Genomic DNA, 12512 nt, shown 5'->3' on the forward strand with positions numbered 1-12512 from the left:
ATCCTTTTTGAACTTTTCAAGTTTTGCGACATCCTTCCTATGATCTTCAATCTTGAAAGTCAGTCTCTTCTTCTAAGACTGTTTCTCAACATTGTAGATTCCCTGGTTTAGGGGAAACTTTTTTTCTCAACATCCCAAGAATCTTTTTTATATTTCAATGTGATCACCTCTCATTCTTCTAAACTCCAAGGGATATAGCCCTAGTATACTCAATCTTTGTTCATAGTGCAGCCTCCCTGTCCTAGCAAACAGTCTATTGAACATAGGAAAATGGGTTCCTGTGATTGATATACTTACAAACCAAAACACTGACTTGAATGAGTTTGGGCAGATCTGCTCTGGACCTGCGTGATCTTTTAGCCATAAGTAGCTATGCACCAAATTAAGAAGCAGAACCTCAAGTGTATTAATCTACCTGAGTCATAGGAAAATTGGCATAGGGTAAACAGGGTTGGAGCGATGAATGCGTAGCTGAAGGACTGACGTGGGAGAAGTAGGTTCCAGTTCATAGGACAGTGGCACCTATAATGGGGCAAGTGAGATTGTACTATTGGGATGGCCCACACCAGTACTGCATAACAATGGAAGTAGAGTGGGTTCTAAACTAAATAGTGGGGTCACGAACCCTAATTTGGGTTGTATGAAAGAGTGGGGAAATGCAACACAGGAAGGAATTTATGTGGGAAATGATAACCAGACAATGAGAGGAAGGGACAGAGAATACAGATCTAAAACCAAATTATGAGACGTGTCTTGAGATTACAAAAATAATAAAAGGACAGTACTTAAACAATGAACTAATAATGCAAATTGAGATCATTAAGTACAATCTACTGGCCACAAGGGAGACATGGCTGCATAATCAGCTAGCTTGCGACCTGACTATTAAAGGGTATGTAACATTTAGACAGGATAGGAAGCTAGGAAAGTTTGGAGGAATGACTCTGTTAATTAAAAATGACATTAGTACAACAGGGAGAGTTGACCTAAGTTCAGGAAACCAAATAATAGAAACAGACCATATACAGATGAGGAATGTTAAAAAGGGACTTGAGGGACTTATATACAAGCTTTCTAACAGTAACCATATGATAGGACAGGGTATCAAGAAAGAAATAATGGAAGATTGTCAAAACAGTATAGCAGTTATCATGGGAGATTGTAATTTACATATAAACTGAAAAAATCAGATGGGAGAAAGTAGTCTCAATGAGGAATTCATTGAATGTCTTTGTGGCAATTTCTTAGACAAGCATGTTATAGCACAAACCAGAGAACAAGCTGTATGACGCCTAGTTTTGACAAATGAGACAGGATTGTGAGAGTGAAAGCCCCTCAGTTACAGCAACCATACTATGATTACATTTTATGTACAGTTTAAGGCAGAGAAGTGTGGGTCCAAGACTATTATTTTGATTTTAAATGAGTAATTAAAGACTGCTAGCAAAAATTAATGCAATCTAAGTTAAAGGATAGGTCAGTAAAGATGCAATGGCAAACATTTAAGGGGATATTCTTGCAATTGCAGAATAAATACATAAGAAAAATCCGAAGGGATGGATTCCCCTTCCATGGTTAATTCAAAGATAGTACCAAATTCAAAGAAAAGAAATATAGTTGTGCAAGGATAGGTGCCAGGTCAGAAGACTAGATCAACTATTGTAAAAAGCAAAAAATTACAAAATACAAATAAGGAGGCAAAAATTAGAGTATGAGAGAAATTTAGCCAAAAATGTAAGAACAGATAGGAAGAATTTCTTCAGCTATTTAAAAAGAAAAGAGTTAGCTAAGCATGTGTTGGTCCTACTGAAAATGAGTCAGGAGATGTAATAATGGAGAATAAAGAGTTGGCAGATGAGTTGAACTGATATTTTATATAACAGTGCAGTCTTCACTAGAGAGGGTATGAATGCATCCTGGAAATAGTTGTAAATCAGGAATGGGATGGGAAGCAAGAATTCATAAAAGATTCCTTTAGATTGGAAAATAGCTAAGATAACTCCTCTATTCAAAAAGGGAGGGAGGCAGAAAACAAGAAACTACAGACCAGTTAGCTTAACATCTGTCATAGGGAAAATGTTAGAAAGATATTCTAATAGGGCACTTGGTCACGTTCAAGGTAATCACATATAGCCAACATAGTTCTGTCAAAATGAAATTTATAAAGTATTGGAGTTCTTTGACAAAGTAACTTATGCTGTGAAGGGGAACCAGTGGATGTATTGCACTTAGAAGGCATTTGGTAAGGTGCCACAGCAAAAGTTATTGTAGAAAATAAAAGCACATGTTATTTGGGGAAACATATCGGCACCAATAGAAGATTGACTGGTTAATAGGAAGCAACGTGTAGGAACAAGTGGGTCCTTTTTTCAGGTTGGCAGGATATCATGAGTGGTGTGTCAAGGGCTTGGTGCAGGACCCCCAACTCTCTACAATGTGTATAAATGATTTGGATGAAGGGACTGAAAGTATGAGGTAGCTAAATTTGCAGATGACACAAATTCATCAAGCAAGCTGTGAAGAGAACCATAAGGAGTCTACCAAGGGATATGAACAGGTTCAGAGAATGTGAAGTGATCCAGCAAGTGGAGTATGATAAGGGAAAGTGTGATATTGCCCATGCTGGCAGAAAGAATAAAAAAGAAGCATGTTATCTAAATAGTGAGAGCTGTGAGATACAGAGAGATCTATGTGTCCTATGAATCACAGAAGATTAGTATAGAGGTACAGCACGTCATCAGGAGAGCCAACAGAATGTTATGCTTTATTGCGGGAGGAATTGAATGCAAAAGTAGGGAGGTTATGTTTCAATTATACAGGGAATTGATGAGATTGCATCTGGAGTACAGTGTTCAGCACTGGTCACCGTAGTTTCAGAAGGACATCAATGCATTGGAAGCCATTCAGAGAAGGTTTACTAGACTCATAACTGGATTGAGCAGATTGCTTTCTCAGGAAAGGCTGTACAACAGTCAATTTTCTTCCTGACTGCATGGGGTTCTGAGGCCCATGTATGGAGGGACTTGCTGAAGCGGACAACAATGCCAGCACCATGCATGGAACCTTGGAGCAGCTGTGCATGCGGACGCACAGCTTAGAGGGAACATTGCTAGATAGCCTGGGTCAGTGCCTGACCAGCTTAGTAAAGTCAGAGGTGCCTTTATGGAAACACACAAGATCCTCAGGGAACTCAGCCAGGTGGCTGTCAAGCGGATGTTTCTTCTTATGGGAGAATTGAGAAGTAGGGGTCAATGTTTAAAAATAAGGAATCATCCATTTAAAACAGAGATGAGGAACTTTTTTTTCTCTCAGGGCTGTGAATATTTGGAATTCCTTTCCTCAAAAGGCAGTAGATACTGAACCTTTAAGTATTTTTAAGGCAGAGGAAGATGGATTCTTGATTACCAAGTGGGTGTCAGATTAGCGGGGGTGTGCAGGAATGTAGGGTCAATGTCTAAATCAGATCGACCATGGTCTTATTAAACGGCAGAGCAGGCTCTACGGGCCGAGTGGCCCATTTTTGTTTCTTATTCATATGTTCATTCGTAATTCCTGCAGGAAGAAAGAGACTCAACTAGGAACAATTAGGATTTGTCAATGTAGGCTAAAAGGATATTGAGAAATCTTGAAAAGTAGCTGAAGCTGAGCATTATAATGAGCCATTCTCTCAGTGCTTTAACAGAAAGCAGCCAAAACCCCAAAAGCCAGGGTGACCTGGAGTGTAAACTCCAGGATAGATTTATAACTTTTTCCCAATACTTGTGAGGATAGAGAGTACAGATGGTGCTCCTCAGTTTGAATTGGTTGACCGCATAACTTTGACAGAATTAAAGCGCTTGAGTTAAGATCATCACAGAGGACTGAAGGGGCATGTGAGATTTGCAAGGACAGTGTTGGTGAACTCTGAGAGGCACAAAGTGGCACTCATTTCAAAATCCGCAACAAAGGAAACATTGGCAAGTAGAGAGCTAACAATCTTAGTTCACTATTAGATAAAGTAGAATTGATTATCAAGACGGTCTATGCAGGTTCCAGTCTTACATTTATTTATAGAGTTAAGCATTACGAGAGTACACCTCCTAACTCAACCACACCACAACTTCAAAAAGCATCTCTTTAGATCTGCTCAAATGAATGCCCAGTTAAAGCATTACACTCACATTTGGCTAAACACAATCAACATAGAATTAACAATAGAGATTCGTAGTGTTATGATCCCAGCTGATGTTATTACTGGACAAGTCGGATTCTAGACTGAACTCAGGCTCAATAAATAATCTTCTGTTTACTTATTTATTGAGGTGTTCTTTTACTGAAAACCAAACACATAATGCTGCAGATTCAGTTTTAACAATTGAACAGAAGTTTATTATGCAAAAGAAATGAAGATAGAATAAACCAAGTTATTTACACATGACACAGTTTGGAAGATTTTAAAACATATGATAAAATAAAACCCATTATCTCAACACCACACTTTTAAAACACAAATCCCAGCAACGGTTCCCATCTCTATCACATCAATAGGTTTGACTTAACTGATTCTTTCTATTCCTAGTCTTCAAGGTTTGTTAACTTTTTCCTTGTTGAGTTACATAATTGAGTTTAAGCATTTTTTAAACTCCAAATAGATTTCTAACTAAACATTTCTGTACTGGAATTTTCAAACTACACTGCAGTAATCTACTTCCTAACTGTTCTGAATCAATTTCTTTCTCAGGAGAAACTGTTTTTGCATCAAACCTCAACCAAGTCTTCTAGAAACCAAAAGCTTTCCAATGTATTTGTTTTCCCTAAACAAAACAAAGTCTTGTTTGTTCAAAACCAGAAGGAAGCTAGTGCTCTTAAATGTTTGCTCTCTTCAGTCGTAGCACTGTCGTGATGCAAATAAATTTCCATTATCACTCCCGGAATTGCTGTTTCTCACATATTGTTTTAAAAATCATGACTCCAGAAAGACTGACATATTAATTATTAACTCCCTCGTTTACACAGATGCCAGGTAATTAAAAATTCACACTCTAAAATGAAAGATACTTATATTATCACAATAGAAATTTGCAGAGTAAAGAGGAGAATTCAGAATTCAGTCCATTATGTTTCTGCTGCCCCCCTCCCCCGGCAAGAACAGTTGTGCTTAGTCCCACATCTCTGCTTTTTCTCTAGATCCTGTCGTTCTCTTATCCTCAAGTACCCATCCAACTTTACCTTGAAAATCCTTTGTCGTTCATAATACAAGATCTGATCCAACCAATCTTCTTGCTTTTTGCTTTTTGCGTGAGTCACATTTTCAATTATTCATGGCAAGTTCCATGTCACAGAAACTTTCAGTACTCAGTGTACAGTGCTCCCATCTGGAGAAAAATAGGTCATCTCTGAGGTCGATCATTTTTGTTTGCAAAACAATCGTTTCTCAATTATGCATTGCATTCAGTAAGTACACCACTGCACATTTCAGAGGAAATAGCTTCTCTTTCTTTATTTTGACAGATTGGTTGGTACTAGGAGTTGGCAATAAAGTACATTGTGATATCTTACTATATGACTGCTGGTGCTACTGTAAACATGTATTCAATGTTTGAGAAGTTAAAGATGTGTTTCTTGCTTAAATACTCATATATATTGGAGTACAGTGCTATAGTTGTATGATATAAGGTATGATCTCAACCCATGTGTTCAAAATTCATAATGATAACTGGAAGATATTTGAATACATCACATAAATAAATCAGAAATAAAAAGCTGTAATGTTGATCATGAAACTGGAACATTGTATATAAATCCATTTGGTTCATTAATGTCATTCAGAAATGCAAATCTGCCATCCTTACCTGACTAGGGCCAATGTGTGACTCAGCAATATAATTGATTCTGACAGCATGCTGAACTAGTCTAGCAGCCTGTCTATAGTAAGCAAGTTAATGACTCATTGGAACCTTTCCAATTAAGGTCTTAATGCTGGCTTTGCCAATGACACCTCCATCCTCCTGTTCAGTTTCTTCCATTTTACCATAATGTTGGTTAATCACCTTCTCCATCTCCTCCTGTCAGTTACCCATTCCTCATCCAATTCCTCTATGTCTTATACCAACGTGTTACTCTGGTCTTAGACATTCCAATTCCCAATCTTCCTGGCAGCCCTTCTGCATCTCAACAGGTCCTCTCCTTTTCTTCACAACAGGTGACCAGATCAATTCAATCGCTTCTCAGCTATATCCTTCAGTGCCCATTATTGACACTCTAATCTGATGGCTTCTAATATTGTCCTTTCTCATTACTGCACACATCCACCTCAACACTGCCATCTTGTTATTATGCAATAGTTGTCCCTCTCCTCTTGGTGCTGCATTCTGTAATAAGGCTAGTCTTACAACTGTTCTGTAGATTCTTGCTGTAAATTTCAGCATGACTTTTTCACCAGGTCCTTTGTTATACTTTGTTTAGTTATTCGAACAGAGCTAGATTCTTGCCTACATTATAAGATTGAATAATTTTAAAATAGCTACTTAAGTGATTTGTCAACAGGAAATCAGTCTTCCAACATAGCCATTATGTTGCATAAAAACAAACGTTCACAAAGTCTAACATGCAGCTGCACCATACAAGTGCAACTATTACCGTTTGTATTAATTAACTGAGTACAATAATACAATATTAAAAATCACACAATACCAGGTTATAGTCCAACAGTTTTATTTGGAACGCTAGCTTTCGGAGCACTGCTTCTTCCTCAGGTGGTTGTGGAGAATAAGATCATAAGACATGGAATTTATAGCCAAATGAGTATGGTGTCATGGAGATGTGATGATACATTAAATAATTTTAGATCAAGTCTTTCATCTTTTAGAATGGGATGTGTTGGTTTTTGTTCTTTGATATTTAAATCCCGGAACTTCTTTCAAATTACATTCTCAAAAAAGGTTTAGCTTTTCTAACAATAGGTGCCATCTCAGCTCAGACAATGTATTAAGGTGTAAGGTCTGCTTGTGTCCCAGTGTTGAGTTAGACTGGTTCTATTTCTCAAGTGGGATTCACAGAGTTTTATATGGATTTATGCAGTTTCTGAGCAAAATAAAATGTAATTCTGCAAAAACAAATTCACCCTATAGTCTTACATATGTGCGCGTGTGGGTGTGTGCATATGGGTGTGAGAGCATGTGATAGAGTGTGTGCGTAGGTTTGGTTAAGTGTGTGTGTGAGTGTAATGGGATATACACCTGTGAGGGGGTGCGTGCGTATGTGGAAGAGGATTCTCGGTAATCCAAGATGGAGGACGGGAAAAATTTCTGGCTGTAAGAGCTGCCCATTTTTTTGAGGCATTTTAGGTGATGGAGGTGATTTCCTCGAATTCCAGGAGCAGCAATAACTGTTTTATATGCTGTTGCACTGTTTTGGAACTTTGGGAAAAAAAAGTCAAAAACAACAGCAGTTTTAAAAGGGAGAAGAGCAGACAAAGGAAGCACATGGTGAGGACAGTGTGGGAGAGAGAGAGAGAGAGAGAGAGAGAACACCTGCACAGTTACTGCCTTTGCTGCTTTTGAATTCATGTGTCGCTGGACATCGGAGTGCATCTGGGAAAATTAACAAACAGTGAATTTCACAACTGATCTTGGAGGAACCGGTTTGGGCGAAGTTCACAGCACAGAATCAGATAAGTTAATTGTTGTTTTAAGTCTGTCCAAGAGAAAGGTTGCATTAGTTGAGTACAGTGCGTTCTTTCTTGATTATATGTTTTTGGAGATAAGTCTCTTGATTAAACTTAAAGTATAAGCCATAGCTCTTAATTTAATCTGGGACAGTGTTTGTAGAGGAATAAGACGGTGTTTTTTCTGGGTCTGTAGATTGTGAAGGAGCAAAAATGGCCTTTGCAGTGATATGTACTTCTTGTCAGATGTGGGAGTTTAAAGAGAGTTTAAGGGTTACTGCGGATTATAACTGCCACAAATGCTGTTGGATGTGAATCTTATCAGATCAAGTGGATCGGTTGGAGAGACAGATAGAAGCGATGAGGAATTTGCAACAGCAACAGTATGTGATGGATGGCAGTTATAGGAAGGGGGGAAAGCCTCAGATACAGTCGCATAGATGGGTTAACTCCAGGAAGGGTAAGAGAGGTTGACACCTAGGACAGGAGTCTTTTGTGGATATATCCATTTCAAACAGGTATGCTGTTTTGGAAAATATAGGGGGTGATGGATTCTCAGGGGAACATAGCACGAAAAGCCAAGTTTCTGGTATTGAGACTGGCTCTAATGCGACGAGGGGTACCTCAGCTTCCAAGAGATCAATTGTGTTTGGGGATTCTGTAGTCAGAGGTACAGACAGATGTTTCTGTGGCCAGCAGAGAAAAAGCAGAATGGTGTGTTGTTTCCCTGGTGCCAGGATCAAAGATGTTTCAAGAGGGTGCAGAATATTCTCACGGGGGAGAGGGGCCAGCAAGAGGTCAGTATCCAACAGTATAGGAGGGGAAAAGGTTGTGATTCTGAAGGGAGATTACAGAGAATAAGGCAGAAATTTAAAAAGAAGGTCCTCAAGGGTAGTAATATCTGGATTACTCCCAGTGCTACGAGCTAGTGAGGGCAGGAGTAGGAGGATAGAGCAGATGAATGCATCGCTGAGGAGCTGGTGTATGGGAGAAGGATTCACATTTTTGGATCATTGGAATCTTTTTTTGGGGTGGAAGTGACCTGTACAAGAAGGACGGATTGTAACTAAATTGGAAGGGGACTAATATACCGGCAGGGATATTTGCTAGAACTGCTTGGGAGGATTTAAACTAGTAAGGTGGGGGGGGGGGAGGGTGGAACCCAGGGAGATAGTGAGGAAAGAGATCAATCTGAGACTGGTACAGTTGGGAACAGAACTGAATCAAACAGTCAGGGCAGGTAGGGACAAGGTAGGACTAATAAATTAAACTGTATTTATTTCAATGCAAGTGGCCTAACAGGGAAGGCAGATGAACTCAGGGCATGGTTAGGAACATGAGACTGGGATTTCATAGCAATTACAGAAACATGGCTCAGGGATGGGCAGGACTGTCAGCTTAATGTTCCAGGATACAAATGCTACAGGAAGGATAGAAAGGGAGGCAAGAGAGGAGGGGGAATGACATTTTTGATAAGGGATAGCATTACAGCTGTGCTGAGGGAGGATATTCCCGGAAATACATCCAGGGAGGTTATTTGAGTGGAACTGAGAAATAAGAAGGGGATGATCACCTTATTGGGATTGTATTATAGACCCCCCAATAGTCAGAGGGAAATTGAGAAACAAACTTGTAAGGAGATCTCAGCTATCTGTAAGAATAATAGGGTAGTTATGGTAGGGGATTTTAACTTTCCAAACATAGACAGGGACTGCCATAGTGTTAAGGGTTTAGATGGAGAGGTATTTCTTAAGTGTGTACAAGACAATTTTCTGATTCAGTACGTGGATGTACCTACTAGAGAAGATGCAAAACTTGACCTACTCTTGGGAAATAAGGCAGGGCAGGTGACTGAAGTCTCAGTGGGGGAGCACTTTGGGGCCAGCGACCATAATTCTATTCGTTTTAAAATCGTAATGGAAAAGGATAGACCACATCTGAAAGTTGAAGTTCTAAATTGGAGAAAGGCCAATTTTGACAGTAATAGGCAAGAACTTTCAAAAGTTGATTGGAGGCAGATGTTCGCAGGTAAAGGGACGGCTGGAAAATGGGAAGCCTCCAGAAATGAGATAACAAGAATCCAGAGAAAGTATGTTCCTGTCAGGGTGAAAGGGAAGGCTGGTAGGTATAGGGAATGCTGGATGACTAAAGAAATCGAGGGTTTGGTTAAGAAAAAGAAGGAAGCATATGTCAGGTATAGACAGCAGAGATCGAGTGAATCCTTAGAAGAGTATAAAGGAAGTAGGAGTATACTTAAGAGGGAAATCAGGAGGGCAAAAAGGGGACATGAGATAGCATTGGCAAATAGAATTAAGGAGAATCCAAAGGGTTTTTACAAATATATTAAGGACAAAAGGGTAATGAAGGAGAGAATAGGGCCCCTCAAAGATCAGCAAGGCGGCCTTTGTGAAGAGTCACAGAAAATGGAGAGATACTAAATGAATTTTTTGCATCAGCATTTACTGTGGAAAAGGATATGGAAGATATAGATTGTAGGGAAATAGATGGTGACATCTTGCAAAATGTACAGAGGAGGAAGTGCTGGATGTCTTGAAATGGTTAAAGACAGATAAATCCCCAGGACCTGATCAGGTGTACCTGAGAACTCTGTGGGAAGCTAGAGAAGTGATTGCTGGGCCTCTTGCTGAGATATTTGTATCATCGATAGCCACAGGTGAGGTGCCAGAAGACTGGAGATTGGCAAATGTGGTGCCACTGTTTAAGAAGGGTGGTAAAGACAAGCCAGGGAACTATAGACCAGTGAGCCTGACCTCAATGGTGGGCAAGTTGTTGGAGGGAATCCTGAGGGACAGGATGTACATGTATTTGGAAAGGCAAGGACTGATTCGGGATAGTCAACATGGCTTTGTGCGTGGGAAATCATGTCTCATAAACTTGATTGATTTTTTTGAAGAAGTAACAAAGAAGATTGATGAGGGCAGAGCAGTTGATGTGATCCACATGGGCTTCAGTAAGGCGTTCAACAAGGTTCCCCATGGGAGACTGATTAGCAGGGTTAGATCTCACGGAATACAGGGAGAACTAGCCATTTCGATACAGAACAGGCTGAAAGGTAGAAGACAGAGGCTGGTGGTGGAGGGTGGTTTTTCAGACTGGAGACCTGTGACCAGTGGAGTGCCACAAGGATCGGTGCTGGGTCCTCTACTTTTTGTAATTTACATAAATGATTTGGATGCGAGCATAAGAGGTAGAGTTAGTAAGTTTGCAGATGACACCAAAATTGGAGGTGTAGTGGAGGGTTACCTCAGATTACAACAGGATCTTGACCAGATGGGCCAATGGGCTGAGAAGTGGCAGATGGAGTTTAATTCAGATAAATACGAGGTGCTGCATTTTGGGAAAGCAAATCTTAGCAGGACTTATACACTTAATGGTAAGGTCCTAGGGAGTGTTGCTGAACAAAGAGACCTTGGAGTGCAGGTTCATAGCTCCTTGAAAGTGGAGTCGCAGGTAAATAGGATAGTGAAGAAGGCGTTTGGTATGCTTTCCTTTATTGGTCAGAGTATTGAGTACAGGAGTTGGGAGGTCATGTTGTGGCTGTACAGTACATTGGTTAGGCCATTGTTGGAATATTGCATGCAATTCTAGTCTCCTTCCTATCAGAAATATGTTGTGAAACTTGAAAGGGTTCAGAAAAGATTTACAAGGATATTGCCTGGGTTGGAGGATTTGAGCTACAAGGAGAGGCTGAACAGGCTGTGGCTGTTTTCCCTGGAGCATCGGAGGCTGAGGGGTGACCTTATAGAGGTTTACAAAATTATGAGGGGCATGGATAGGATAAATAGACAAAGTCTTTTCCCTGGGATCGGGGAGTCCAGAACTAGAGGGCATAGGTTTAGAGCGAGAGGGGAAAGATATAAAAGAGACCTAAGGGGCAACGTTTTCACGCAGAGGGTGGTACGTGTATGGAATGAGCTGACAGAGGATGTGGTGGAGGCTGGTACAATTGCAACATTTAAGAGGCATTTGGATGGGTTTATGAATAGGAAGGGTTTGGAGGGATATTGGCCAGGTCGGACTAGATTGGGTTGGGATATCTGGTCGGTGTGGACAGGTTGGACCGAAAGGTCTGGTTCCATGCTGTACATCTCTATGACCCTATGACTCTATGTGTGCGTGTATAAGATAGAGCTTGTCTATGAGAGAGAGGGTGTGTGTTTTGTGTGTGTGTGTGTGTGTGTGTGTGTGTGAGCGTGAGAGTGAGACTGAGAGAGAGAGTGTCTATAGTGTAATGGGGTCACTCGTAGTCTGACATGAACCCATGGTCACAGTTGAGGCCATTTCCATGGATACCGAACGTGGCTATCAGCCTCTGCTCAGCCACTTTGCGTTGTTACTTGTCCCAAAGTCTGCCTTGCAGGATACTCTCTCATATGCGAGCACATACACACACTTCCCCACCCCCCACCCCATGCATTTTAGCAGAACAACAGTGTGTTGAAATAATTCAATGGAAAGGATTAGTGAGGTTTTATATTGTTCACCAGCTTTCCGAGTCTTTCTCATAAATTCTCTGACATGGCCATAAAATCCTAAAATCTGGGAGCAGTTTGAATGTCTCTCATTTGTTAAATAAATGTACAGGCCATTCTGCGAGAATGCACGTTGCATTAATGTGAATTTGCCGTAACGCGATTGATGAATCAGGAACAATGTTTCTAAAGTGTGAACATTTAAAATGTGTGTTGGCTGTAACGCAATTACATCACCAACACTTTAAGTGCTGTCTCTAAAGCACAAGTTTTCTATAATGCGCGGCGTTGAACAAGAACGCAACCATCGCATTATAGAGGAACTACCTGTATTATGGAAATGCTGTAATGGTAATGCTTGCTATTCCTGAATG

General features: G+C 40.3%; 1 protein-coding gene across 7 annotated transcripts in view; it reads left to right on the top strand.

Annotated features, from left to right (window-relative positions):
• Positions 1–12512, top strand: part of svep1 (sushi, von Willebrand factor type A, EGF and pentraxin domain containing 1) — a 239394-nt gene that overhangs the window by 25115 nt on the left and 201767 nt on the right. The gene's annotated exons all lie outside the window — the stretch shown is intronic.

The sequence above is a fragment of the Chiloscyllium punctatum genome, chromosome 2 (genome assembly GCF_047496795.1).
Source record: "Chiloscyllium punctatum isolate Juve2018m chromosome 2, sChiPun1.3, whole genome shotgun sequence".
Lineage (NCBI taxonomy): Eukaryota > Metazoa > Chordata > Chondrichthyes > Orectolobiformes > Hemiscylliidae > Chiloscyllium > Chiloscyllium punctatum.